The sequence below is a fragment of the Phaenicophaeus curvirostris genome, chromosome 2, assembly GCF_032191515.1.
Source record: "Phaenicophaeus curvirostris isolate KB17595 chromosome 2, BPBGC_Pcur_1.0, whole genome shotgun sequence".
NCBI lineage: Eukaryota > Metazoa > Chordata > Aves > Cuculiformes > Cuculidae > Phaenicophaeus > Phaenicophaeus curvirostris.
Genome location: NC_091393.1, coordinates 46719624 through 46732316, shown reverse-complemented (window position 1 = coordinate 46732316; position 12693 = coordinate 46719624).

The following is a 12693-nucleotide window of genomic DNA, read 5'->3' as shown; positions in this document are numbered from 1 at the left end:
AATGGTTTTCTGGGCAAAGCTTCAAATGTGTCTTCCCAGTGTTTACTACACAGTGCCCCTTTCCCACAGTCAGGATGACAAAGTTCCCACTTTGGGGAAGCAGGACATTACAGTGCATCTGTCTTTTCCAATATTATTATGGGCAGAAAAGTGATTTTTATTCCTTATTGTGACACTTTAGCAGAAATCGGTATCTCATTCAGTCAAGTCAGACAGGAAAAAAAGTGTGTTTCTACAGGTTTTGAAAGTGTTGTTTGATGCCCAGCAAGCAGCCTTGGATCAGAATTTCTCCTCTAGTCTTGCAGGCTCAAACCTGTGAAGCAAGGGAAAAATTGTCATTATATTGGCCATCTCTGCTTGCTTTGGTAGAAACTGAAGGAAGTAATCTGGGTCTGGGATCAGTCATCTGACTGCAGGTCAATGCTGTGCAAGTCCCTCAAACCAGAAGAACACAGGCAATAGGGAGGTCTGCTTTAACCTGCCCTGTGCTGTCCTGCTTCTTGCACTACCCAGAGTGGCTGGACCTGCCCAGGAGATTCCAGCTATCTCTGCCCACTTCGTGCTACTAAGAGTTTGCCCAGTCTAAAAAGGCAGCTTTGCGTGGGCCACGTCCAGATGCTTAAAGATCATTTGATGCTTTGCAAAAGCTGATCTACTGGTTGCTTTTATTTCAGTATTAAGTCTACACATTTTCTTCTGCCAGTGCTGTGCAGTACATCACCTTACTTCTCCCTCTCCCTTCCGTTTTTAACAGCTTAAAACATCTCAAGTTTCTAATTTTTCTTCTGAAATGTGAATTAAGAGACCCTGTTAACACATTTCTTGTTTTGGTTAGATTATTCCCTCTTGCCATGTGTTTTGCTCACTGGAAAGAGCACCAAAGGAAATTGGAAGCTCTGGAGAAAGGTTGTTTCAGTTGTTTCTGCAGCGTTCTTTTGCAGTCTTGGTTTTATCTTTAACACCTATAATTAATGAATTCTTCTTCAAAGAACTCTTGAACTAGAGTATATCACATCCAACTTTTTTTCTGTGTGCATTTTGATTTTTTCTGTTATATCTTTTGCAATTACTCTGCTGCATCACTGAGTTCACTAAAAACTGCACTTAAGGGTCACAGTCAGGAAAAAGTTTGAACAGAAAATATCATGAGAAGGAAGGTTTGAAAGATGATGAACTATTGGGATTTTCTACTTCATTTTGATATTTTAAAATTCAAATTTGACATAAATGGAAAAGAAAATGAGACAATGTAAGGATAACTAGATCAAACTGAAAGAAAAACATTTTCTTTTAGGTTAAGACAGTCCTAAACTAAAACAAATACATAAGTTGTTCATTTCAAATAAATTTATTAGTTCATTTCTAAATTTCCTGAACTAAAATAAACATTTTTCATTGATTCTCTAATCCACAATCTTCTTAGTTTTAATCCTTTAATTGACTAATTTGGACAAAGTTGCTACAGATGGTGACAACACCACTGAGTTGTTCTCTCTCCATCTTCGCTTTTACTTGAAACATGGTTTAAGCTGCCATGGTTAACTTACAGAAGTTCTGCACACAGAGGTGTGTCCCATATAAGCATTTGAATGGACAGAACATAGATCATTGTAACTGAAAGAAGCAAAACGTAAAAGTAGAAGTTACATAAAAATTTGATGCAGAAGGTAGAACAATTTTGTGTGAGTGTCATGCACAAAAACTTTCCATCCTTACAAAACTGAAGGCCAAATGCTGCTATTTGCATAAGAAAAATGAAGAAAATACACATACCACACTCTACGGAGACCCCAGTTTGCATGGAGGTGGGGTGCCCTGAACACAGCAGAATTTTAATCTGGCCTAGGTGAGTATTTACTAACATTTCTGCCACTTTGCACTAATGATAAAACACTCATACACGATACACTGACTTCTTCAGAGGTGATCACTGCTCACTACTATGAGGGAGAGCAAAAGGCCGTGCTAGAGGCTATATAGCTGTACTACATGTGATGGAAGATTTGAAGTTTAGGTTTACTAACTCGATGTAGGTCATTTTAGTAAGCCTGTGGCCTTCTCATACCATTATATTCCATTCAGGAATCCCAGACTGACTCTTTAGGAAGCTGTGAGGAAAAAATTCACAGCAAAAGGGCACTGATGATGGCCCTCTTAGAAAATCCGTAATACTTTGAAATTGCTTTGTTCTATTTTAAGGAACTCAAAGTCAGAGGTCATTTAGAGGAATTTAGATCTAAGAGGTTGTGTGAAGCAGTTTCAATAAAAAGGATATTGGTTATGCATGTCTTCACCGCAGGAGATCAAATCATATCAGATAGTACATTTTTCTTTCTTTTTTTTTGTGTGTGTTTTACTGCTGATTACTAGGTCACACAGTAAATTAAAAAAAAAAGAAAGAAAAAAGAAAAAAGCTTTTTGAGATTATATCCAGAAATTTTGTATGAAGAAATAATAGTAAAGAAAAGGAACATCTCAAGAATAATTGCTATTTTTCAGTTTATGACAACTTTCTTACTTTTGAATCTGATATGTGCTAAAAAACTCTTCTTGTTACAGAGTATAATCATATATATTGTCACTATTTGACCCTTTTCTTAATTGTGAAACTGTTTCTTTTCCCATGACCAAAATAGAAGAGAGGGAGAAAAATGCGAAGTGATTCCAACAAGTGTGCAGGAAGGGTGAGCTGAGATAGTTTTGCAATGTGTTACTCCCTTTAGGGGTAGTGATAATCACAATAGCCAGACAGACAGATAGGGTAAATATTTTGATAAGGATATGATTTTACTTGGATATTGAACAACGAAGTACTTGGAAGAGAATGATACAGGAAGAATGAAAACTAATGAATATGTCAGAGCACCAAGGACAAAACCACTATTGTTAACATCAAAAGCTATCCAGAAGCCTCTGACAATCCTAATATAAATGATCACTTATTAAAATGTAGAAACAGGAAAAGGAGAAAGAATCTCTGAAGTTTCATAGCAAGTCTTCAGCTAAGCAGTGTTTCTGAGAACTATGCCCAGTTTGTGTCTTTTTGCACAGGTATTTTTAGTAGTGTGGAAATGTCACCTCAAATTGTTTTTGAAGTAAAACTAAAAAAAAAAAAGTTTTTGAAATAAAACTGAAAAAAAGAAATATTTTTAAAATAAGAAATTTTATTAAAAATAATATCTTTCTTTTGTAGGTCTTTTTGAATCCTCGCAGTAACAGCCACTACTCATGTCCAGACATAAAAAAGACTGGTATGAAAGCTGATGTTGACTTTAGCTCTTTCTCATATTAAAAATTCAGTCTAAAAATTGCCTCAGCCTTATTCTAACAGTGTCTCTTTTAGTCATCAGCAGCCTTTGGCACAGAGTGCCTCAAAAATGTCAAGAAGGAGGGGAGTTGAGCAGCAGGCAACTTCTTAATTGTAGATATTCAAAGTAGGGAAGGCAAAGGATGGTATTCATATTGAAGAGCTTGTAAAAACCTAATTGCAGAGTGGAGAAGAGGTAGACAATCTGAGAGCTGTACCATTGGAGTCTTCAGAGGCTGGCATGTGGTTGTGCTTACTGAGCAGGAGACAAAAGTAGAGGATCTGAGCATCAGGAAAATACTCACAAACCCCAGGACTTTCCTGAGTGATATTTGTCCCTATAATATCCACTTTAAACTGTCCACTTTTAAATGCACAAAACTGTCCAGGAGGCCTCTGCCCCAGAATAAGCTGGCATGAGCTGCATATTCTGGCAGGAACACCCAAAGCAAGAAAATTCACAGGCAAATTCTCATATAAGTATTCAGAGATTCAATAGCAGCTGAACACGTGCATTTAAAGAACTTCTTAGAAAATGGAAATTTTTGCCAAACGCATAGCAGTTTCTCTATGACCCTAAGTATATTAGTCACCTGTAGGGGCTCTCTTTCCATCTGCTTTATGTAATATCTCACACTTTCCACTCAGGCAGCACAGAGTACTTAGAAAAGGATTTCAGTGCATTACCGTATAGCTCTGATTCTACAAAAAGATGTATTTTACTGTTAAGTATTCCTGATTTAAAAGTTTATGGAAATACAATTAAGTGAGATTTGCTGTTATGTTTTGTTGCTGCTGGGAAGTATGGGAAAGGTGGAAGTAATTTCCAGCTATCGTACCAGTCATTTCAAAAGCCAAAATACATATATAAAAATGTCATGTATTTAAGCGTTGTTTTCTTGCTTAAACAGCTTTAAACAAGTCATAATGTTCAGTTACTTGATTTATTAAAAAGACTACTGGAATGATCCACTATAATCCATTAATATTGTATATTTCTTTCAGCTCAAATTAAAAATTAAACAACTTACACCTAAACAGCAATTTCATGAGTAAAAAGTTGAGGCAATCTTTAGGGCATATAACAGTATTTCTGTTTGCCTTGTTGAATACTTATGTCATCAACATAATGGATACTCCTATAGCCAGAACACCATAAAATTAGCAACTTCCCTGAGGGGTTTTTCTTTAAAATTAGACACTATTTGTTTTATAATAATCACTTTACAGGTTCTACTTAATAAAAAGAATCATAACTAAATTGGAATTTCTTTTCCAGGGAAGTTCAAAAGAACCAGTATACCATTGCACTACAGTCAGCTTTCAGATCCCTTAAGGAGGTTTGGTTTGTAAAGCCTGTTACTCAGCACTGGTTTTTCTTCTAAGACAGAACTTGTCTTTCTTGACTGTGTGCCCACACACCTCTGGATTTGCTGCATTTCCTGTGCTACTTGTGGTAGTGGTTGAAAGAAACACAAAATATAATATAAAAAAAAGATGTTGAAAAAATGGAACACTTTACTTCAGTAGAGATATAAACCACATAAATCAGTCTCAGATTTTGCTGGCAATATGAAAACTCTCAGATGGTTTTAACAGAAGTATTTGATTAAAAGATATTTCTCTTTTTATTCACTTTTTTCAGGTTAGTCATTTGGCATGTCCAAAGGTGAATCCTTTCCTAGGCTTGTGGCAGAGCTGGGAGAAGCAGTGGGATCTGGGCAGGCTGGCATGAGCTCAGGCCAGGGCTCTGGTGCTGAGGAGAGGATGCTCTTCACCTTGTGCTACAAGGTGGATGGCTTCTGCTACAGGACCTCACACCCCTTTAGCGTCTAGGTGGACATTCATCTAAGCTGTGCCTTGGGCATACAGATCATACTGCTGGGGAACCTGCTTGTTATCATTGCCATTGAAGATAATTTCTTAGTCATCATGCATTGAAGATAATTTTTTAGTCCAGCTGATAGAGACCCCCACCCGAGGAGATGAAATACTGGACCTTATGGTCACCAATACAAACGAACTCATCAGTGACATTAGGATCAGAGGCAGCCTGGGCTGCAGTGATCATGCACTGGTGGAGTTCAAAGTCCAGAGGGATATGGGACTGGTGAGGAGTACAGTCAGGACACTAAATTTCAGGAAAGCAAACTTCCAGCTCTTCAAGGAGTTACTCAGTAGGATCCCCTGGGACATGGTTCTCAGGGACAAGGGAGTGGAACAGAGCTGGAAAATATTTAAGGATGCTTTCCATAAAGGCGCAAGAGTGCCTTTATTCCGGTGAGCAGAAAATATTGTAGACTACCTCATAGCATTTCTCATGAGTATTCTTCAACATCCACTTAGCCAGTATTTCCTATTTTCTGTTTTTCTTAAGACAGATGTCTAGGGCAGGTCCCAGGTTTAAGTACACATACCATTCTGTGACTCATCTTCCACAATGCTTGACACAGCACACATGACTTATTAAAGTCTTATGTTTGTCACGTGATGCTCACAAGTGTTTGAATATTTGCTGTAATCAGCTCCAAAAAGGACCCTGTCCATACTATTCCTTGGGAACCCCAAAATAGTTGCTCCCTGCTTTTGAAGAGACTTTCTTCCCAAGTAATTGCCTTATTTTTACATGACGCATGTCACACTCATTTAAAAAGTCATTTAGGGTGTATGTCAGTTTTTAAATGCAAGAAGGCATAAGGATGCAACTACAGGTGACATCAAGTATCTACCTAAACTAGTGGCCAACAGCAGATGACAGAGCAAGGTTATATCAATATTTTTTTATGTTATTTTTCTAGCAACCTGGGACATGCCCCTGAGCTAAAGTCTACATATGGGAGATACAATCCTAAATTCCTCACTAGTGTCCACTGTAACCTGTGGGAATCTTTGTTTGTTTGATCATGTGTGTAAGGTGGCTTCTCAATACCTCTAAATATCTTTCTTGCCTTGTTCTGTATCTTTTCTACTCCTGCTGCATAAAGTGAGTAAAACAAGTGTGAAGAGGGAGGACAGGAACTGCACTGAGTACTCCAACTCCAAATATCAATAGATATTATCATGTTTTATGTTTTGATCTTTAAATTTCTTTTCCCTGACAATCCTAAGATTCTACACACTCTTTTGTTTCCAGAGCAATGAGCAAGTCTGATTACAGACATAACATATGCTTACACCCTTGGGCTGAGCAAAAACTGTCAGCATAGGTTCTCAGTTGTCTTACCCTATATTTATGTGCTTTCATATGGATAATTTTAAAACTGTAGGTGCTGATAAGTTGATAACTCTGTTTAGCAGCAAGCTGCATGGTAAATTCTTGTACTATTCATAAAGAAGTTATTTTCTACCTCACTGTCATGAACATTATATCAGAAAAAAATTAATTTGTTACAAGTTGTAGTAACTTTTCTATAAAAAAAATAACAAGCAGCTAAATAACAGCTCTAATAATTTTGTCTTCCTCCGTTAATGGTACGTAAAACTATTTTTAGGTTTAAAGGATGCTGAAATTTTTAGTGCCTTCTAAAAAAAGTTGTTCCATCCTATAGTCAGCTGCATATTTTCTGAGCGGTGAACTCTAAAAGAACAAACAGCTACAGAAAGCATGTAACTAATAGCAAGAAATCAGTAGATGCCCTATAGCCTGCTGTAAAGAGTAGTCAATTTTTCATTAAATGTAGGCATATGAATCAGTGCCTACATGAGTAAGAACAAAAGAAAGGAATTGCACAACAGATATTCTGTAGGAAAATAGTACAGTAGAGTGATTGTTGTAGCAGCTGTGTATTTCAGTGCAGGAAATAAACTAAATGTTAAAACCCTTTTCTCTCTTTTTTGTCTTACCATTATGTTTTTTGCATGGCAAGAACAGTTTCTTCTATGAGCACAAATGAGCTACAGCTTTGGGATGTTCTAATCTGTTCTGCCACCTGTTTACCTCAAACTCTGTTTGGTTTCCTCCATAATCTTAGGACCCCAGACAGAAAAAATATTAAAAGCTAAACCATGTGTCTGGAGGAAGGAGAAGAGAAAGAGGGTTTATGTCTTATTTTCAGGGATGTCTTAAATAGAGAGTGACCATAAAATGTTGGTATTTTTAAACTGAGATATTTATGAAGCCTTATGCCTGTAGTTTGTTATATTAGTCTTTATTATTTCTTAGGACAGAAGCCAAAGCTGCTCCTACTGTTCCTCTGTCTACTCATGCTGTAGCAGAAGGTAAAAACCTGACACCTACTGCATACAGCTGTAGACTTTCTATAATAAGGGTACCAAACCAAGGGACTCAGGCTAGTGAAAGGCAGAATCAGATTCTTAAAAAAAATGCAGGTGCTGAATTACTACAGAAGCATATACGAAAGGTGTGGCACATCTTGAAAGATCTAGACTGCTGGACAAGTTTCAAGATTAAGACCCTTAAATTTAATGGGTATAGGTAGGTGTTTATAGTTATGGTAAATATCTTAGCATTGATTATAGCTACAGCCAGAATAGCTGTTTAAACTCAGGCTGCAGTCAGTGGGCGTTCAGGATATGAATCATTTGCCCAGTGCCACCTAAGGTGACTTAGGGAACCTGAGATGCCTACATGGGTCTAACATCCAGCACCAATGAAGCAGTAGCTGAGAACCAAGTGAGGCACTCAGACACTTAAAATGGCACTAGATACCCGTCTGTGGGGTAGTGATCTTCAGCATTTTTAGACAGTTAGCTGTGTAGAAATCTGCAAGTCTTAAGCTGAGTCATGTTCTAGGGGCATCTGAACATCTTTTTTTGACATCTTTTGCTGTGAACGCAACCACAGCCAAAACAGTAGTGAAGGGAATTTCCACTGAATTTCTAGTAGATTTTTTAGATATCTTCTACCAGTCCTGAACAGATTACAGAGGGTATCTGCCATGAATGTATTCAATTTACCACTTATTTTTTGAGTGTCATTGCATAATCTATTTTTATAGTTTTCTTTACTTCTGTGGAAGCAAATGAGCCTTATTTCCTTGATGGGTTACCACTATCTATGCCACAGTATAAGGACCATGCCATAACACTGAGTGATTGATGCTAGATTTCCTTTTTGGCTGAACAGTAGTCTGGAATGATGGGGAGGTGGAAAAGCAGAATCCAGACTACTAATGCATACAGTGACAGTGGCAGAGCAAAAAGGTGAGAAGGAAAAACAGCTAAAACTCTTGGAGTAGCCATGACTCCTTTCCTGATTTTCTAACACAGCATTTTTGCAACAGTCATTAAGTGGTGTTTTCCTCATTTTTGTAACTCCCCCACTATCCCCTTGTCTTGATTGGCTTACATAGCCAAATTCCATCAGGATCACACTGTTGGGTTTTTTTCTCTAAGGATTCAAAAAGCAATGGGAGTAATTATAAATTGTATAATGAGGAGGAGCTGTAAAATTATGAAGACTGATTGCTCTACCACAACCTCTGTTTCAAAATGACAGTGTGTTGGATCCTATCAGAGCTAACTGACACCCTCTAAGTCCATAAATTTTATTCTTTTTAATATATTTCCTTCTGTAGATTTTATCTGAACAAAATATTGTCATTTGATTTTATGCCCTCTATAATTCTTCATCATTTTAAAATGATGTGGCTGAAGTTAGAAAGATTATGTATTTGCAGGTTCTTCTTAAAGGAAGACTGGACTTTGAAATAATAACTATAATGTCACCTTATTTCACTAATGCAGATTAAATTATATTATGTTATTTAAAGATTAAAATGAAAGCCAAAGAGTGATTTGAAAATAGATTGCTAGTAAATTATTTTAATTTTTTTTTAGGAAACATCATTGTTAGGAACAGAATTTTCCTCTGTTTATTTAACGGGTTCACAAAAGGCAGGTCTTGCCAAACTAACCTGATCGCCTTCTATGACAAAGTGACTCGGCTGCTGGATGAGGGAAAGGCTGTGGATGTATCTTCCTGGACTTCAGTAAAGCCTTTGACACAGTTTCTCACAGCATTCTGCTTGAGAAACTGTCAGCCTCTGGCCTGGACAGGCGCACACTCTGCTGGGTGGAAAACTGGTTGGATGGCCGGGTCCAGAGAGTGGTGGGAAATGGTGTGAAATCCACCTGGAGGCCAGTGACAAGTGGTGTCCCCCAGGGCTCAGTGCTGGGTCCAGCCCTGTTCAATGTCTTTATCAATGACCTGGATGAAGGCATCGAGTGCACCCTTACCAAGTTTGCGGACGACACTAAGCTGGGTGGAAGTGTGGATCTGCTGGAGGGTAGGGAGGCTCTGCAAAGGGATCTGAACAGGCTGGACCCCTGGGCTGAGTCCAATGGCATGAGGTTTAACAAGGCCAAATGCCGGGTCCTGCACTTGGGGCACAAGAACCCTGTGCAGTGCTACAGACTAGGAGAAGTCTGGCTAGAAAGCCGCCTGGAGGAGAGGGACCTGGGGGTGTTGGTTGACAGCCGACTGAACGTGAGCCAGCAGTGTGCCCAGGTGGCCAAGAAGGCCAATGGCATCTTGGCTTGGATCAGAAACGGCGTGACCAGCAGGTCCAGGGAGATTATTCTTCCTCTGTACTCGGCACTGGTGAGACCGCTCCTCGAATACTGTGTTCAGTTCTGGGCCCCTCACCACAAGAAGGATGTTGAGGCTCTGGAGCGAGTCCAGAGAAGAGCAACAAAGCCAGCGAGGGGGCTGGATTGCAGGTCTTATGAGGAGCGGCTGAGAGAGCTGGGGTTGTTTAGCCTGGAGAAGAGGAGGCTGAGAGGAGACCTCATTGCTCTCTACAACTACCTGAAAGGAGGTTGTGGAGAGGAGAGTGCTGGCCTCTCCTCCCAAGTGACAGGGGACAGGACAAGAGGGAATGGCCTCAAGCTCCGCCAGGGGAGGTTTAGGCTGGACATTAGGAAAAAATTTTTCACAGAAAGGGTCATTGGGCACTGGAACAGGCTACCCAGGGAGGTGGTTGATTCACCTTCCCTGGAGGTGTTTAAGGCATGGGTGGACAAGGCGCTAAGGAGCATGGTTTAGTGTTTGATAGGAATGGTTGGACTCGATGATCCAGTGGGTCTCTTCCAACCTGGTTATTCTATGATTCTATGATTCTATGAAAATGTATGCTATCATTTTAGTTACTGCTGCTGGAGGGCAAGCATCAACCTAAATAACACGCAAATGATTGACACAGTCTTTTTCAACAAATGGGTTTTACAGGCCATTCTGCAATATATGTAACCCACAAGCTTGTTCATGTTTGAAAGTCTTCCATCATAATTTTTTACAGCATTGAGCATAATATGAACCTAATCTTATTTCAGTTTCTGGAGGGGATATTTTAATTAAATTAACAAATGGAGATGAAGACGATAATAACAGGAATTCTGCCAGCTAGTGGAATACATCAGTAACAACCACCTGGCAAGCTCTGCCAGGCCATTTGCTATCGGTACCAAATACCGGCAGCATTGCTTTTCCTATCTAAATTCAGAAGCGTGCAAGTGAAATTCAATAGAAGAGGATGAAGTTTACCCATAGGGTAAATGGCACACCACTCATATGTTGGAAAGAGGAAGTGTCAGGAATACGATGCCAGGGTTGGGCTGCTTCCCCCTCATCTCATTATGTATGATGCAAGCATGGGAAGCTGCACAGGAATGACTGGCTTGTTCCTGTGTCACAGGTGGCCCCGATGCTTGTGCCACCCACCCACGTGCCTGCTGTTTTGGTGCCAAGGCAGGAGCTGGGGTTGGGAGGCAGAAACAGAGAGTCAGAGAGGTGGGGCAGATTTGGATACTAGGCTAGGAAAAAGGCATGCCCTTTCAAAATCACACAATGAGGGTTTGGGTTTAATTTCCAGTTCTTTCAAAAATCAGATGCCATACTGAGTATGAATCCTCAAACAGCATGTGTTTGAAGTGACATCCTTGTTAGCTCAGTTTTACTTACATAACAGGAATATAAATTGCATATGCTCTGATCTTTGATCAGTGAATATTCAGAGCATCCGCCATGGTACACTGTACTGTATTCCTGTTTTATCCAAAATAGCAAAATGGAGCGCCTTCTCCCAGCCAACAGCTTTTCTATAGGAGTTAACAAAAATCTTTAGAGGACATACTGTGCTCTTAGTAGTATCTGATCAATAAACAGGACTTTCTGACCAGTCTCTTAACTGTGTCTTCGTAATTATTTTCTACGATTATGTTAAAGAGACCATTTAGATATTCTCCTAGCACAGACAATACTTTGTTTTATGACTCAGCTTTTCCTCCCAGGCTGTAGGATCTTTGCTGCAACCAGTCACTGTAAAGCATCATAACGCAAAGGTTGTTAGTTACTGAATAAGTAAAAGCTGATAAGAAGTGAGCTAACATCAGATGAGCATCTGCATGTTGTTCATAAGACATTTAGCATTACTAGGAAAGTGTTTGGATACCTCTTTTCCATAGCATAAGAATGAATGTTGATCAGTGATGAGTGTCTATTACCTGGAAGCTAACAAAAAAAGTAACCAAGCAATGATCTCTAGGATAAAGAGTTCTCATTGACAAATGGGTGTTTCTCATTATTTTTAACTAGAAGTACATATTTGAAAGATGCATTGTTTTCTGGAGAAAAGCTGACTGAGCTCAGCTGAAACTTTATAAAGCAAGAATCACCAGGCTCAGTCAACAGAGTTTATATGACACTTAGAGATAAAAAACAAGGTGAGGCCATAACGTGCATTATACTCTCATTAGCACAACATCTAGTGGGATCATCTTGAATCAGCTTCAGTGTGTCAACAACATGGGGGCAAACGCATGCAGCATTAAAATCACTGCTAATCAAAATAGCTTACCAAACCTAGACTGAAGATGTATACAGTGTTCCTGCAGCAAATAAGAATATCAGAATGTTTCTTCCTTAGTAATTTTAATTTATGAAAGCAACGAAAGGACACTTCTGAGCATTAATTAACATAAGAACTATATGTAGGCATACAAGGCTCAGAGGCTATGTTGTCTCTCCTTTTGGCACGCTTTGTGACACACCAAAAACCACCTATGTAAAGGGGAGCCTGTGTGTTTAAGGCCTTTAACTGTTTTGTACGCTGGCAGCTTATTGGACTACTATCAGTACTAGTTGATTCGGATGTTATTAAGGTTTCCACTGCTCTAGTTATTTCTAAATCTTAGTTGCGACTTGACATCTATGACAGCAGAAATAAACTTCCTCTTTCCAACTTCTGCAGTTCTTCCCTAGCTTTGCAGAGGAGACGGGATTCCCAGCAATAAGATGCTGCATGCTCTGTTGTATTTAATGCAGACAGGGGTATCCTGCTGATGAAGCAGCCCAGACCCACATCTCTGGGGAGCACCTGGTCCTATAATTTTCCCTTCAAAGAACAGGGGAGGATGCAGAAGCGCCC